Genomic DNA, 17,353 nt, shown 5'->3' on the forward strand with positions numbered 1-17,353 from the left:
ATGTGGCAGGTAGGAGAAGCGAATTTCTTGTAGACACTGAAGCTGCCTGCTCTGTTCTGACTTGGCCACCTGGGCCCGTCTCCAGCTGGGACTGTACTGTTGATGGACAGCCAAAGGGAAGGCGATTTACATCTCCCTTTGCCTATGGAATCAGGTCTGTTATTATGACTCACTCCTTTTTGTATACGCCAGAATGCCCTGTCCCTCTCCTCGGAAGGGATCTGCTAAATAAGTTAGGAGCTAGTATATTCTTAGGACAGGGTGAAGTCCAAGGAGGTAAAGAATTCAAACAGAGAATGCTGTCTATTAGTAGCCCCAGATGACCCATCTGCTGGGCATCAGAACATTCCCCAAGACATCCCCCGAGAAATTAGAGAACAAGTAGATCCTGCAGTTTGGGATATCTTGGTGCCAGGAAGGGCAAAAAGTGTTCCCCTAATAAAAATAAGGTTAAAGTCTGGGGAAAAATACCCCTGGGAGAGATAATATCCTAAGTCTTTAAGCCTTAGGCCCTGAGGGGTCTCCAACCGCTGCTCAGCAGATTCCTAAAACATGGACTCATTAGACACTTGCAATCCCCTTGCAACACCCCGATCCTCCCTGTTCAGAAGCCTAACGGGGAGTATTGGTTTGTGCAAGACTTACGAACAGTGAATGAGACAGTCATCCCTATTCACCCACTGGTGCCAAACCCATACACCCTCCTCACCCTAGTGCCAGGGAGCGCCCAATATTTCTCTGTTTTGGACCTCAAAGATGCATTTTTCTGTATTCCCCTACATCCAGACTCTTAATACTTATTATTTTTAATTATTATTTTTAATTTATTTATGTATTTATTGGCTTCACTGGGTCTTTGTTGCTGTGTGGGGGCTTTCTCTAGCTGCAGAGAGTGGGGGCTACTCTTTGCTGCGATGCGTGGGCTTCTCATTGCAGTGGCTTCTCTTGTTGTGGGGCATGGGCTCCAGGTGCATAGGCTTCAGTAGTTGTGGCGCATGGGCTTAGTTGTTCTGAGGCATGTGGGATCTTCTTGGAGCAGAGTTTGAACCTGTTTCCCCTGATTTGGCAGGTGGATTCTTAACCACTGCACCACCAGGGAAGTCCCTCTTAATACCTCTTTGCCTTTGAATGGAGGGACCCTGATATCCTGGAGGCTATCCAATACATGGACAGCACTTCCACAGGATTTTTGGGACAGCCCCCATCTTTTTGGAAACGTGTTATCAAGGGACCTGTGGGAACGAAGCCTTGAGAAGGGAACTCTGCTACAAAAACAGCAATTAGTGCATTACCCTCTCCAACCACAGTGAGGCAACGCTGAGGCTTTCTAGGGATGGATGGGTTCTGTCATATCTGGATTCCAAATTATGGCCTTATAGTAAAACCCCTATATGAGGCTCTAAAGGGAGGAGAAGGGGAACCCCTTCAAAGGAATAAGGACCACCAGTGGGCCTCTGAGACTCTAAAGACTGAGTTGAGTAGAGCACGGGGTCTTCCAAATTTGGACAAGCCCTCTACCCTTTACATCCACGAGAGGTCAGAGACAGCACTAGGCGTCTTGACCCAAAAGCTGGGACCAGATCAGAGACCAGTGGCTTACACTTCAAAACAACTGGACTCAGTGGCCCTGGGATGGCCAAGCTGCCTGCGGGCAGTAGCAGCCCTGTTAATGGGGCTTCTAAGATCACCCTAAGCTAACAATTAGATGTGTTAACCCCTCATTAGGCACAATCTATGCTGGAGGTCAAAGGACATCATTGGTCGACTGGGGGAAGGTTAACAAGATATCGGACCCTTCTAATGGATACCCCTGACATTACCACAAAGGTGTGCCAAACACTGAACCCAGCAACTCTGCTTCCAGCGGTCGAGAGTGGAGACTTACTGCATCCGTGTATAGAGACCATAGAACAAACTTACTCCAGCAGGTCTGATCTCCTAGATGAGCCTCTTCACAGTCCTGAGTTCGAATGGTATACTGATGGGAGCAGTTTTGTAGAAATGGGAACCTAAAAGGCGGGGTATGCCACAGTTAGTCTAGATGAAGTCATAGAAGCCAAGGCCCTGCCACCCCAGACAGCAGCCCCGAAGGCTGAACTAATTGCATTAATAAGAGCTTTGCAATTAGGGAAGGATAAGAAATTAAATATTTTTACTGACTCTAAATATGAGTTCCACGTGCTACATGCTCATGCTGCCATTTGGAAAGAAAGAGGAATGTTAACCGCTAGAAATTCCCCCACAAAACATAAAGATTTGGTTCTGGCTCTTTTAAAAGCAGTGCAGCTTCCGACCCAGGTGGCAGTAATCCACTGTAGGAGCCATCAGAGGCATGGATCTTATGTGAGCCAAGGGAACAGCAAAGCAGATCAAATTGCCAAACAGACAGCTCAACTGCAGGAACCTGAACAAAGTACGGCTCTAGTGATTGACCCCCTTGAACTCCCTAGCCTTCCCCAGTATTACCCACAGGAACAAGAAAATGCTGAGAAATGGGGCTATGGGGAAGCACAGGCTGGTATAAAAAGGAGGATAAGTTTCTAATCCCTGAAGCCTTGAAGAGGAAAATTAGAAACTTGCACTCAGCTAAAGATAACTCCATGCTCATTCTGCTTTTGTAAAACATACTTGCTGTGCCGAAAAAGAAAAACAAAACCAGCATGACATAGCAATCAAATGTAATCATAAGATGTTTTGCTAAATATGGAATGTTCTGCATCTGCTCTTGTAAGTTTCTGTTTGGACACTTCCGTGCTCTCTAAACCAAGTAACCAATCTACCAATGCTAACTGTAAACATGTGCACAGACCCCTATAAAAGTAAAGCTCACCCTGAGCCCAGGGCCCAGAACTTTGGAGCATTTGCTCATCTGGAGCCGCCAGCTTAATAAACCTGAGTTCTCCAACCCTCCAAGTGTGGTGCTTGGTTTCTCGACGGACCAATTTCTGCAACATTTCTGGAGGCCCCAGAGAGATTCCAACCACGCCTGCCCCTTCAGCTGCCAGACCAGTGGCTCGGCCAGGTTGGGGCGAAGGAGCTCCAAGATGAACGAGGAGGTGCGCCACCTGACAGTACTCTGGGTTCTCTTTCGGACTGGTGCTCTGGCCAGGCCCCAACTGGACTCATTGGAGGGATGGACCAACTCACCAGGAATGGCCACAGGATCAGGTAAGGCCCTGGGGCACTGAACCCAGCCAGGTCCCATCTCCGGAGGGAAGAGGAGCTTGATCACCTCCTATGGTCTTCAGTAAGAAGACCACCAGTTAGGGACCTTCCCAGAGGTGGGAGGCTCCCACCAGTTAGGGACCTTCCCAGAGAGGGGAGGCACCTACCAGTTAGGGACCTTCCCAGAGAGGGGAGGCACCCACCAATTAGGGACTTTACTAGAGGGGGAAGGCACTGTGATAAACTCTGGTCTGAATGTGTGTGTGAGTGCCCTGGTTCATCCTCGTTCCAGGGCAATTGTGTGGCTCCATGGCCTTCGTCGCTATGGAGTCTGAGCAGGCCCTAACCTGCAGTTCCATGGTGATGTCATATGGCTCAGGGCAGTGTCTGTCTCTGGGGGATCCAGTCCCTCCCTGCAAGTCAGATCCAGGCTAGGAGTTTACACTGGCCCGCCAAAGCTAAGAGGCACCTAAGTTCCCCACGAGGATGCGGCCAGGCGGGCACCTGAACGGTCTCATCTTCTGAGGGGGCACCCACCCTTGTTTGTTTTCACGACACCAACACAGGGCGGGATAGATGGGTCGGGGGAGATAATTAATTACTGATTTGATTTAGAAATTGTGTATGTCCAAATGGCCCTTTTGCCCTAGGGCCCTCTGCCAAGATTATTTTCTTGAAATTTTAAGGCTCACTCTCCCCTTCCATCAGCTGACCCATTGAACCGAATTATTGAGGAATTAGGTTTTCCCTGAAAGACTTACCCCATTTGTCAGACAGATCTGTACCTCCCTCCCTCTTAATCCCCTGGACCGGTCCATGCAGAGCAGCACACTCTGACGTGTTCTTATATACTTTTGGATTCTCATTACGAGCCTGCCTTCTTCTGTCACCTTTCCTTCATAACCCCTGATTCCCCAAGGATTTTAGGCTCTTCGCTTAGGGGAGGAGTACACATACTTGCTTCCTCCACCTGCTCAGTGCCCACAAGAGTCAATCACCCCAGACCCCCTCCAGAGCCCCACCTGAAGTTATTCCTCTGCAAACCCCATTACAAGAGACCACCTCTTTTCAGCCCTGTCTCCCTGAGACATTTAACAATCAGGGCTATCTTCAAGGAGGCACGTACTCGTGCTGTCTGGGAATACTGGGCTTTCCAGGAGTAGCGACATCAGCACTACCTGGGTTATGAGGCCCTAAGACAAGGCCCTTCCCATGCGCGCCCCTCTCCTCCCTGGTCAAAGAGGTAGATTGCACTTGTCAACATGGGGGGGAGTTCCTCTAAGCTGACTGTTTTCGATTGTATGATGAAAAATTTTAAGAAAGGTTTTTCTGGAGACTATGGGGTTAAGATGACCTCGGGAAATCTCCGCACCCTGTGCAAGTTAGAATGGCCCACCTTCGGGGTGGGATGGTCTGCAGAGGGTACTCTAGGCCTTCCTATGGTTAGAGCTGTGTACCAAGTGGTGACAGGGACCCCGGGAACGCAGACCATTTTCCATACATAGATTCCTGGTTGCAAATCACTGTTCAGCTGCCTCCTTGAGTTCGGTTCTGTGCAAATAGACAGGGACAGTGTAGGATCTTTGTGGCCCAACCGGCTCCAAGGAAAAGCAAAGAAAAGCCGGCAAAGGTTATCGACCAAGAAGACCCTGAAAAGGAGCCCCCTTTGCCTCCGCTCTATATGCCAGCTGCTCCGCCAGTTCCCATTCAGCCTCCTCACCCTTTACCAGACAGCCCTCTGCCATCTGTGTTTCCACTGCCTCCAAATCCAGAGCACCCTCCAAGCCCATGGCGACTTCGCTCAGCCAACCAACCAGCTCAACAGCCTGCAGCCCTGCAGGTGCCCTTGAGAGAGGCTCGAGGCCCACCCCAGGTCAATGAGGATGGCTCCGTCCAGCCAGGACGCCCAGTCCTTTACTATCAGCCCTTCAGCACCACCGACTTCCTCAACTGGAAATACCACACCCCATCCTGTTCAGAGAAGCCACAAGCAATGATTGACCTCCTCGAGTCCATTTTTCACACCCACCAACCTACCTGGGATGACTGCTGCCATCTCCTCCTGACTCTCTTCAACACCGAGGAATGCTGCCGGATCCTGTAAGAGGCACGGAAATGGCTCCAAGGGCAGGCACCAGCTGGTACAATAGGTCCAGCAGCCTGGGCCCTGGGGGCTGCACCAGATGACTGACCCAACTGGGACTTCAATGCCTCAGATGGGAAGGACTCCCTTGATAAATATCGACAAGCCCTGCTGCAGGGACTGAGAGCAGGAGCCAGAAAACAAACATGTCCAAGGCAACAGAAGTGCACCAGAAGCCAGATGAATCACCCATGGAGTTCTATGAGAGACTGTGTGAGGCATTCCGGGTGTATACCCCTTTAGACCCTGAAACATGGGAAAACCAACGCATGGTCAACACGGCTTTCTTGGCCCAGTCTCAGGCTGACATCCGCCGTAAGCTTCAGAAGCTTGAAGGCTTTGCTGGAATGAATGCCGCCCAGCTGCTGGAAGTTGCAAACAAGGTGTTTGTGAACCGCGACCAAGAAGTCCAAAAGGTGGCTGACAAGCGCATGAAGCAGAAGGTGTCCCTGTTGGCCGCTGCACTGGGGAACCCAGGTCTGGTAAAGCAGACTGCTCCCTCGCGGAAAGGGGAGGCCAAGAGGAGACTGCCACTACATCACGACCAGTGCTCCTATTGCAAAGAGACCGGACACTGGAAGAATGAATGTCCCCATTGCAGAGGGACATCTGCGAAGTTCAGTCAAGCCAGCAGAGGAAGGTACCAGCCTGAGCCAGCTGTCCAAGACTTTATCGGCCTGGCCAGAGTAGAATCAGGGTAGGGAGGACTGGGCTCCCTGATCCTGGGCCCCCGGGAGCCTATGGTTGCAATGAAAGTCGGGGGCCAATCAATGACTTTTATGGTGGACACTGGAGCTGAACACTCTGTGGTAACCACACCTGTGGCTCCCCTCACAGGTTGAACAGCAACTATCATTGGGGCCACAGGGGACAGGACTGCCTGCTCATTCTGCAAGGCCCGCTCATGTCAGCTAGGGGCCACCTAGTGACCCATGAGTTCCTGTACTTACCAGAGTGCCTCATTCCCTTGCCGGGCAGAAACTTGTTGGCAAAGCTTGGGGCACAGATCACCTTTGTCTCCGGAAAGCCCACAAGCCTCACCCTGGGGAGCCAACCAGCTCTGATAATGGCTGTGACCGTGCCCAGGGAAGATGAATGGTGTCTCTGTTCCTCAAAAAGAGAACATACAAATCCAACTAGCCTGCTAGAAGAGTTCCCTGCTGTCAGGGCAGAAAAGGGGCCCCCAGGTTTGGCCAAAACCCATGCACCCATCATGGTGGACCTAAGGCCAGGGGCCACTCGTCTCAGGCAGAGGCAATATCCAGTACCGCGAGAGACACATCTGGGAATTTGGGACCACATCCAATGCCTGCATGACGCCGGAATCCTGATCGAGTGTCCGTCTCCCTGGAACACTCTGCTCCTACCAGTCAAGAAGCCTGGAGGGAATGGCTATCGCCCCGTCCAGGACCTCCGCGCCGTCAACAATGCACTGATCACCATCCATCCAGTGGTCCTGAACCCTTACACCCTCCTGAGCCTCTTACCTGCCCAAGCGAGCTGGTTCACCTGCCTCGATCTCAAGGACGCCTTCTTTTGCCTCCGGCTATCACCACCCAGCCAGCCTTTGTTTGCCTTTGAATGGGAAGACTCACACACTGGGAGAAAGACACAGCTGACTTGGACCCGACTGCCACAAGGCTGCAAAAACTCGCCTACCTTGCTTGGTGAAGCACTGGCTGCGGATCTTGCTGCCTTCCCCGGAGAAGCCTTGAACGGCACCCTACTCCAGTATGTAGATGACCTGTTGTTAGCCACTCCCTCCCAAGAGGACTGCTGGAAAGGCACCAAAGCCCTATTGGCCCTACTCTCCACCACGGGATACAAGGTGTCATGGAAAAAGGTGCAGATCTGCAGACAGGAGGTCAAGTACCTTGGGTTTGTCATATCAAGAGGGCATTGGGTGCTCGGACATGAAAGGAAGCAAACCATCTGTTCAGTACCTCAGCCAAGCACCAAGAAAGAGGTCCGTGAGTTCCTTGGGGCTGCTGGATTCTGCTGGATCTGAATACCGGATTTCTCTGAAACTGCCAAGCTGTTGTACGAGGCCACAGCAGGGTCTGGTAAGGACCTCCTAGAGTGGGGGTCTAAACAAGAAAAAGCCTACAAGGAGATAAAGAGACTCTTAACCCCCAGCATTAGGGCTGCCAGATGTGACAGGGGACTTTAACCTCTTCGTGCATGAGAAAAATCATACTGTACTGGGGGTCCTCACACAAACAGTTGGGCCATGGCAGCGCCCGGTCACGTATCTGTCCAAACGACTGGATCCTGTGGCCGTGGGATGGCCGCCATGTCTCCGGGCAGTAGCTGCTACAGTGGTCCTGGTCAGAGAAACAGACAAGCTTACACTGGGGCAGAATATAAATGTAAAAGTTCCCCATGCTGTTACCACGCTGATGAACAGCCAGGGACACAAATGGCTGACCATCACCAGAATGACTCACTATCAAGGACTGCTCTGCAAAAACCCACGGGTCCGCCTTGAGACTGTGCGGACGCTAAGTCCTGCCACCTTCTTATGTACGGAGGTGGGAACCCCCGATCACGACTGTGAAGAGGTCCTGGATGAAATCTACTTGAGCAGGCCAGACCTGACAGACACTCCCCTCCAGAACCCAGAACTGGAACTGTTCACTGACAGAAGCAGTTTCTGCCAGGAGGGACAACACAAAGCAGGCTATGCAATAACAACAACAGATGAGATAATAAAGTCTGAGGCCTTGCCACAGGGGTGGTCAGCACAACAGGCTGAGCTGTGGGCACTCATCCAGGCACTGAGGCACACCGAAGGGAAGCGAGTCAACATCTACACAGACTCAAGATACGCCTTTGCTACTTTGCATGTTCATGGAGCCATCTATAAAGAAAGGGGACTACTAACAGCAGGGGAAAAGGGATCAAAAACAGAGAAGAAATCCTTCAGCTGTTAGAGGTAATTTGGAAGCCTTCCCAGGTGGCAGTCATCCACTGCAAAGGCCACCAGAGAGGAACTGATCCAGTCAGCAAAGGAAATCAGCTGGCTGACCAGGCAGCCAAGGAGGCGGTGACCCGAGTCCCACATTGGGCCCTGAGCCGATCTCTAAGGTCCTCTTGGCACCAGAATTGCCCCCGCCCCCGAGTTATACCAAAGAAGAAGACCAATGGGCTTTAGGTGAGGGAGGAACTAAAGGAAAAGAGGGCTGGTGGAAGCTTCCAGACCAAAGACTCTTCATCCCCAGTGCTATAGCAGTCCAGCTGGTGAAGCAACACCATGAGACAACTCACTTAGGGAAAACTGCACTAGAAAGTCTACTGAGCCGCTACTATTTTGTTCCTAAGCTTCCAACCCTGTGTGCCCAGATCAGTGCTAGGTGCGTGACTTGTGCACAAAACAATGCCAGCCAAAGACCAAGACCCAGCCCAGGGGTGCAGATGGTTGGGACATTGCCCTTTGAAGATTTAGAAGTGGGCTTTACCGACGTCAAGTCTTACCGAGGCTATAAGTATTTGCTTGTGATAGTCTGCACCTACTTGGGATGGGCTGAGACCTGCCCCACGCACACTGAACGGGCACAAGAGGTGGCCAAGGCCCTACTAAGAGACATAATTCCGATATGGGCTACCTCTCTCCATAGGGTCTGACAACGGGCCAGCCTTTGTGTCTGAGATAGTCCAGATTTTGTCCAAGACACTGGGAGTCAAATGAAAGCTCCACACCACTTACAGGCCACAAAGCTCAGGGAAAGTTGAGCGCATGAATCGGACCCTCAAGAATATGTTAGCTAAGCTCTGTCAGGAGACCCAATTACCTTGGGTCGACATGTTACCCCTAGCCTTACTTTGAGCCCGATGCACCACGAGGTCCTCAGCCTATTCTCCCTTTGAGATCTTATACGGGAGACCTCTTCCAGTGATAGGGAAGCTCAAGGGAGACCCCCAACAACTAGCAGACCTGGAGATGTCTCGACCTCCAGGCCCTGGGAGAGGTCTTCTGCCATATTGCTCAAGAAACCTTAGAAAGGACTCCCATTCCCTTGGGCAATTGGGTTCATCCCTATCAGCCAGGAGATGAGGTATGGGTAAAAGATTGGAGGAAGGAACCACTTCAGCCAGTTTGGACGGGCCCTCATACGGTCGTCCTGGCAACCCCTACTGCTGTTAAAGTTACAGGAGTCACCCTGTGGATCCACCACACCCGGGTGAAGACAGCAGCACCTCTAGAAGGGTGAAGGACCTGGACTGCCAAAGCTCATCTGAACCAGTCACTTCAGGTCTTCCTACGGAGACAAACAAGTCCCGTCTGAGATCTTCAGCCCTGCTCCAGTCACTCCAGGGCTGACTGGTCTATGCACAGCAGAAGCTTGAGGAATTTGACAAGGGACATTTGAGAGTCAAGGTTATGATGACACCCTGCCTTGTAGGGACTGGTTGCACCACTGGCCTTGATGTTTTCTGTAGGCCAAACACAAGGGGTCGTTTTGGCTACAATTTACCCAAAAGTAATGGAATTATTAAGTGGGATCAAATGTTTTGTGAGGTAGCGATTTATAACCTACTGAGCTGTAGTACGTTGGAAAGTAAAAAAGACCTCTCGTGTACTCCATGCATCCGCATGACTAGATCAGGTCAGGGGGTCACTTGGACCTTGCTTTACCATACTCACTCCTCCTGCCAAGGGGAGGTCCAAGGAACCTGTGTATATAACAAAACAACCTATTCTATTTGTCAACAAGCAGGCCAATATATCTGTTTTGACCCCCGATCCCCCCACCCCCCAAGTGAAGATTGGTTAGAGGTCTGGCACCAACAACGGGGGCTTCTGATCAATCAGAGATGAATTACAAATCTAGAACATCTGGTGTTGGTACACTTTGATGTGTGTCCTGCTGTTAGCAGGAACCCTTGGGTAACTATAGGACGTAGGGGTTTGTCGTGGCCACGGGAGTACAGGCTCAATGACAAATATATGTGTGAATAGGCCGAACCACTCCTCCTGCTATGGTGACTGCTGGGATTATTGCCCTTACTGGAGCTGTGTCACATGGGCAACCTGGAAGAATCAAAGCAAAATAGTGCTTCTTCAAAAGGGAACTGTTGACCCCAATTGTAAATTAGGGACGTGTGCTCCTGTCAATGTCACTATCTTCAATCCCAGAGAGCTATTTGGGGGTTGTTTTCTTACCTAGGGGGATTCAAAACTCTTGTGGGAATAGTCCTACTCCTCCTTGGGACCTGCCTTCTTTTACCTTGCCTCTTGCCATTATTCATGAGGATAGTTTCCAGCCTAGCTGAAGCCACCGCGGATAGGAGGGCCACCACACATCTCCTAGCCCTGAGAGGTTATCAGCCCCTGGGCTTAGACGATCAAGAGGTTGATGCCTTACAAGATTTAAGGGGCATCAAGAGAGGGGATTGAAGAGGAGAATTAGAAACTTGCACTCAGCTAAAAATAACTCCATGCTCATTCTGCTTTTGTAAAGTATACTTGCTGTGCTGAAAAACAAAACCAGGATGACATAGCAATCAAATGTAACCATAAGATGTTTTGCTAAATATGGAATATTCTGCACCTGCTCTTGTAAGTTTCTGTTTGGAAACTTCCGTGCTCTCTAAACCAAGTAACCAATCTACCAATGCTAACTGTAAACATGTGCACAGACCCCTATAAAAGTAAAGCTCACCCTGAGTCTGGGGCCCAGAACTTTGGAGTGTTCGCTAATCTGGGGCCACCAGCTTAATAAACCTGAGTTCTCCAACCCTCCGAGTGTGGTGCTTGGTTTCTCGATGAACCGATTTCTGCAACAGCCTAATAATGGAAACTCACTAAGAGCTTACATGATGCCACCTGCTATGGGAGGGATGCACTACGGGACTTGATGCAAAAGGCTTTTTCAGGGAAGAGGCTGAAAAGAACAGTAAAACAAATAACTGGGATTTATGTGTCCATCAAAACCCACAGACCCATCTACGCCCCCCTTCGTTACTCAGGCCAGTTCAACACCAAGGGACATATCCCAGGGAAGACTGGCAGTTAGATTTCACCCACATGCTCCCACAATCGAGATAAAAATATCTTCTGGTGTTTGTTGATACTTCCACAGGATGGGTTGAAGCCTTCCCCACCCAATCTGAAAAGGCTATGGAAGTCTGTAAGTCCCTTTTAAAGGAAATAATTCCTCGGTTTGGACTTCCAAAGTCCCTCCAGAGTGATAACGGGCCCTCTTTTATAGCCAAATTCACACAGGGGCTCACAACGGCCCTAGGGATAGACTACAAGCTACACACCTCTTGGCACCCACAGTCTTCAGGGAAGGTAGAGAAAATGAATCATCCTTTAAAGAAAACCTTAACAAAATTCATGCACCCTGGACCAACTTGCTTCCTATGGTACTCCTCAGGGTCCAGGTAGCCCCAGGAGTGGCCTGAGATTTAGCCCACTTGAAATGACCTACAGGAGACCTTTTCTTTTCATTTTTTTTAAGAGAGTTTATTTTGTTTTTGTTTTTTTTTTTTAACTTTTATTTGGTTTTTATTACATTTTTTTATTTTTACAATAAACTGCACATATTTAGAGTGTACAATTTGGTATCCCAATCTCCCAATTCATTCCCCCCCAACCCTCCCCGCTTTCTCCACTTGGTGTCCATATGTTTGTTCTCTACATCTGTGTCTCTATTTCTGCCTTGCAAACCGGCTGATTTGTACCATTTTTCTATAGTCCACATACGTGTGTTAATATACGATATTTGTTTTTCTCTCTCTGACTCACTTCACTCTGTATGACAGTCTCTAGGCCCATCCATGTGGGACAACTTTTCTTATGACTGACATTTTACTGGATGAAGAGGTGAACCAGGCCCTGAGATATACTATTAATCTACGACAAGTTCAGAAGGCAATCGAGGACTTTGCCCGCAAGGCACAGCCAGCTCCCAATAAAACTACTGAGGAAGGAGCAGTTTCCTCACAAATAAACCCCGGGGACTGAGTTCTTCTTAAAACCTGAAAGAGGGGTCCCCCCAAGACCAACTGATTCCAAAGTGGAAGGGCCCCTGTAATTTCAACCACCGCTACTGCTGTCAAACTGCAAGGGATATCTAGTTGCATACACTTATCCAGATGAAAGCTTTTACCTCCAGAAACTCCGCAGGTCACAACAGAAGAACAATACACCTGTGAGCCAGTGGAAGATGTGAGATACCTGTTCAAAAGACAGGCACCATCGACAGATAAGTAAAATGATGTAGTGGGTTGGCTCCTATTTGGAGACTTAATGAGACTTGGGACCTCTCTTGTCCCCTTGGCGGATGTGGTTCTTGACAATCATCTGGCCCTTGATTACCTTCTGGAAGAACAAGGAAGAGTTTGTGTGATAATTACTACTTCCTGCTGCAATTGGATCAATGCAAAAGGACAGGTAAAAGTTACTATGAAGGAAATATACGCCCAGGCAGAGTGGCTTCACAATTTTGGCAGGGGCGATATCACCTCCCTTGTCTGGTCAACAGTTAAGGAAGCCCAAAGTTAACCTGGTGCCTTCCGTTTCTAGGCCTTTTAATGGCTATTGTTGTTCTTCTCCTTTTTACACCTTGTTTGTTTAACCTTTTGTTAAGTTTGTGTCTTTTAGACTACAACAGTTTGAAGTAAGGCTCATGATGGCTCATGGAACTCAGCCCATTCCAGCGGAAAGTGGACCAGGTCCCTATAGGTCCTGGGAACAGTCAGTGAGGGACTTCTATACCTCTAGGGTAGGCTAAGGTCTGTGGCCACTGTCCAGCAGGAATAAGTTTCAGAAGAGACCTTTGGTCCCTTACCCCTTAAGAATAAGGGTATAGAGTCTCTCAGGGGAGAATGAGACAGGTCCCAGGGCCTGGGACCGTTTGTTGCAGTGCTGCAGTGCTTGCACCTGGACACACCTCTCTTCGAGCAAAAAAATACAAGGAAATTATAGGGGACTAAAAATAACTGCATGCCTCCTGCAGTTGGAGCAAATTCTGGACAAAAGATACAAAGAGATCAAGAAACCCAACTGCTACTTTTGAAGAGTCTGGAGCAAAAGCAGGAGGTCAAGAGCAAAAGCAGAGTACTGCACATGCCCCTGCACACAACAACACCTAAGCGGTGAGCAAAGCACCTAAGCCACCCCTTCAGCCTGACCCCTGGACACACCCCTACCCTCACCCCTTATAAAGAATAAGCTCGCATCCCACAGTGAGTGAGCAAGCAAGGGAACTTGTTGTTTGTCCTCACTCCCCCCTGCTGCAGCAGGGGCCCCAGTAAAGCCTTGCCTGAAAAAAAAATACAGGAACCAATTATATGCTGCCTATAAGAGACTCTTCTGATTTAAGGACACACATAGGCTCAAAGGGAAGAGACAGAGAAGTTATAAAATGAATGAATAATGGGGATGAAATGTAAAGCATAGGGAATATGGTCAATAATATTGTAATAACTTTGTATGATAACAGATAATAACTAGACTTATTATGGTGATCATTTTGTAATATATACAAATACTGAATCACTATGTTGTGTCTCCGGAACTAACATTGTTGCAGGTCAGTTATACGTCAATTGAAAAAAAAAAAAAGAACTTGATGTACCCCCCCAAAAATAAAAAAATAATAATAATAAAATAAATAAATAAATAAAATTAAAATAAAAAAAAAGAAGAAGAAGAAGAGGAAGAGACAGCAGCCATCTCTCTGTGTGAACAAAGAGAAAAGACCATGTGAGAACACAGTTAGAAAGCCACCATCTCCCAGCCAAGGAGAGAGGTATCACCAGAAACCAATCCTGCTGGCACCTTGAACTTGGACTTCTAGTCTCCAAAGCTGTGAGAAAATAAATTTCTCTTATTTACACCAAAACCAAAAACAAACAAAAACACCAAAAACCTACACACATACATACAATTTTTGTGCCACTTCCTTCTGCTCTCCATGGTTTTAGATGAGAAATCTTCTGTTCTTCAAATTGATGCTGTCCTACAAGTAATTTGTCATTTCCCTCTGGCTTCTTTTAAGGTTTCTTTCTTTGTTTTCTGTTTCAAGTTTAGTTATGATGTGTCTTGGGAGGGATTTCTTTAGGTTTACCTCATTTGGGGTTTGCTCAGCTTCTTGAATTTGTAGGTTTGTGTCTTTTAACAAATTTGGGTAGTTTTCAGCAATTATTTCATCCAATATTCTTTCAGTTCCATTCTTTTCCTCCCCTAATGGGACTTTAATGATACAAATGTTGGACATTATGTTATTGTCCCACAGGCCCTTGAGGCCCTGTTCATTTTTTTCCTAGTCTGTTTTCCTCTTCGTTTTTCAGGTTGGGTAGATTCTAATGATATGTCCTAAAGGACACTGATTCTATCCTCTGCCATCTCCACTCTATGACTTGGCCCATCCAGTAGAGTAGTCATGATAGTTTCCATTTTATAATTTGCACTTTAAAAAAATAACTTTGTTTTCTTTACTGAGATTTTCTGAGGTGTTCTGATATTCAGTTATTTCAAGAGACTCTCTAACACGTTATTAGAACATTTTTAAGATGGTTGCTTTAAACTTTCTGAGGTAATTCCAACATTTGATATATCTCTGCTGAATCAGTTGATTCTCTTTTCTTATTCAAGTTGTGATTTTCTTGGTTGTTGGTATGACTGACTGTTATTTTATGTTGAATGTTTTCTCAATATTATGAGGAATTAATATCATCTACTTCATATTAAACATTTTATCATATGTTGTTATATATTATTTCATTTAGTGAGACTAAGATATCTGAAGATAAATTTTTAACAAATTTGTACAATTACTACATTTCTACACAAAGAATAATTTGGCTTTACACTTTTCTACCAAGATTGTGTTTTAGGATTTCTACTTTAAATTGAGCTGAACATAGTAATTAATTCTTCAATATTTATATATTCCAACCATGGGAAAAACAGGATGAATTATGTACAACATTTCACTAAACTTATACTTAAATTCATATAGTTGATCCATCTCCAAATTTATGAAATTCATCATAAACACAATTAGAAATGATGTCCTTCCCTGTGCCCTCTGCTAAGTGACATTTCACAAAAATTAGTAATACTAAGATGACCAAATCACTGAGACATGGTTAATGATATGCTGATAATAGGTTAAAGACTTAGTAATGCACAGAGGCCAGAAAAACATGCTGGTTCCCCACCCCTAAAACACACAAAAAATTGTAAATTGGTATATGTGTGTATACACACACACACACACACACCCTCAAAAACTTAAATTGCAAAGAAAATAATCACAGAAGATATGTAATCTTAAAGAGGCAAAATAGGTCCCACTCCACAACTTCACTGTTAGTCTGATTTGGTAAATGATATATCTATAGAAATGATGTGAAGGAAAAATGGTAAAGGAAAGTATATGGCAACAAAAGTGGTGGGGAGGAGTTCCAGAATAGAAGCCTAGTAAAAAGTTAGCCATGCCATCATGGGTATTACAGATCCAGCTCTATCCAAAGAAACTGTCCATTTGGTGGATTAAAGACCTAAATGTAAGGCCAGACACAAAATCTTAGAGGAAAACATAGGCAGAACACTCTGACATAAATCACTGCAAGATCTTGTCCACCCCCTAGAGTAATGAAAATAAAAGCAAAAATAAACAAATGAGACCTAATTAAACTCAAAAGCTTTTGCACAGCAAAGGAAACCATAAACAAAATGAAAAAACAACCCTCAGAATGGGAGAAAATATTTGCAAAGGAAGCAATTGACAAGGGATTATTCTCCAAAAGATATAAACAGCTCATTCACTTCAATAACAAAAAAACAAATAACCTAATCAAAAAATTAGCCGAAGACCTAAATAGACATTTCTCCAAAGAAGACATACAGATGGCCAACAAACACATGAAAAGATGCTCAACATCACTAATCATTAGAAAAATGCAAATCAAAATATAATGAGGTATCAGCTCACACTGCTCAGAATGGCCATCATCAAAAAGTCTACAAGCGGACTTCCTAGGTGGCGCAGTGGTAAAGAATCTGCCTGCCAATGCAGGGGACACAGGTTCGAGCCCTGCCCTGGGAAGATTCCACATGCCACAGAGCAACTAAGCCTGTGCACCACAACTATTAAGCCTGTGCTCTAGAGCCTGTGAGCCACAACTACTGAGCCCATGTGCTGCAACTATTGAAGCCCACGCACCTAGAGTCCGTGCTCCACAACAAGAGAAGCCACTACAATGAGGAGCCTGCGCACCACAATGAACAGTAGCCCCCGCTCACAGCAACTAGAGAAAGCCCATGTGCAGCAATGAAGACCCAATGCAGCCAATAAATAAATAAAATAAATAAATTAAAAAAAAAGTCTACAAGCAATACACGCTGGAGAGGGTGTGGAAAAAAGGGAACCCTCCTACACTGTTAGTAGGAATGTAAACTGGTATAGCCACTATGGAGAACAGTATGGAGGTTCCTTAAAAAACTAAAAATAGGACTACCATGTGACCCAGCAATCCCACTCCTGGGCATATATCAAGAGAAAACCATAATTTGAAAAGATACATGCACCCCAATGTTCACTGCAGTGCTATTTACAATAGCCAGGATATGGAAGCAACCTAAATGTCCATCAACAGAAGAATGGGTAAAGAAGAAGTGGTACATATATACAATGGAGTATTACTCAGTCATAAAAAAGAACAAAATAATGCCATCTGCAGCAACATGGATGGACCTAGAGATTGTCATATGGAGTGAAGTAAGTCAGACAGAGAAAGACAAATACATGATATCCCTTATATGTGGAATCTAAAAAGAAAAGAGTACAAATGAACCTATCTACAAAACAGAAATAGAGTTACAGATGTAGAAAACAAACTTATGGTTACCAGGAGATAAGGGGGGAGGGATAAATTGGGAGACTGGGATTGACATATACACACTGCTATATATAAAATAGATAACTAATAAGGACCTATTGTATAGTGCAAAGAACTCTACTCAATACTGGGTAATGACCCATATGGAAAAGAATCTAAAAAAGAGTGGATATATGTATATGTATAACA

Source organism: Hippopotamus amphibius, chromosome 14 (genome assembly GCF_030028045.1).
Source record: "Hippopotamus amphibius kiboko isolate mHipAmp2 chromosome 14, mHipAmp2.hap2, whole genome shotgun sequence".
Classification (NCBI taxonomy): Eukaryota; Metazoa; Chordata; class Mammalia; order Artiodactyla; family Hippopotamidae; genus Hippopotamus; species Hippopotamus amphibius.